Source organism: Limulus polyphemus, unplaced genomic scaffold (assembly GCF_000517525.1).
Source record: "Limulus polyphemus unplaced genomic scaffold, Limulus_polyphemus-2.1.2 Scaffold499, whole genome shotgun sequence".
NCBI lineage: Eukaryota > Metazoa > Arthropoda > Merostomata > Xiphosura > Limulidae > Limulus > Limulus polyphemus.
In genome coordinates this window covers 567,904-568,199 of record NW_013666109.1, presented here as the reverse complement: position 1 = coordinate 568,199, position 296 = coordinate 567,904, and positions in this window count along the sequence as shown.

Here is a 296-nt window from a genome sequence, read left to right as displayed (position 1 = left end):
GTTTTGTGAAAGCATGGATTCTGAACACGCGATTCTACTATAGCACACGGAGGTGAAATGACTATCCCGTGGATGTGTCTTGCAGCATATATTTGAGCTATGTGAGGAGATCAAGACATTTTTAAAGGATCAAAAGTTGGATCTCTTTTCTTCATTTGATTACCCAGAGCTTGTGCAAATGCTAGCATACATGACCGATATATTTACTCACTTAAATGAACTAAATATTTCCCTCCAAGGAAGTAATAAAAACGTGGTTATTGCACATAAAAATCTGGCTTCCTTCAAAGCTAAAA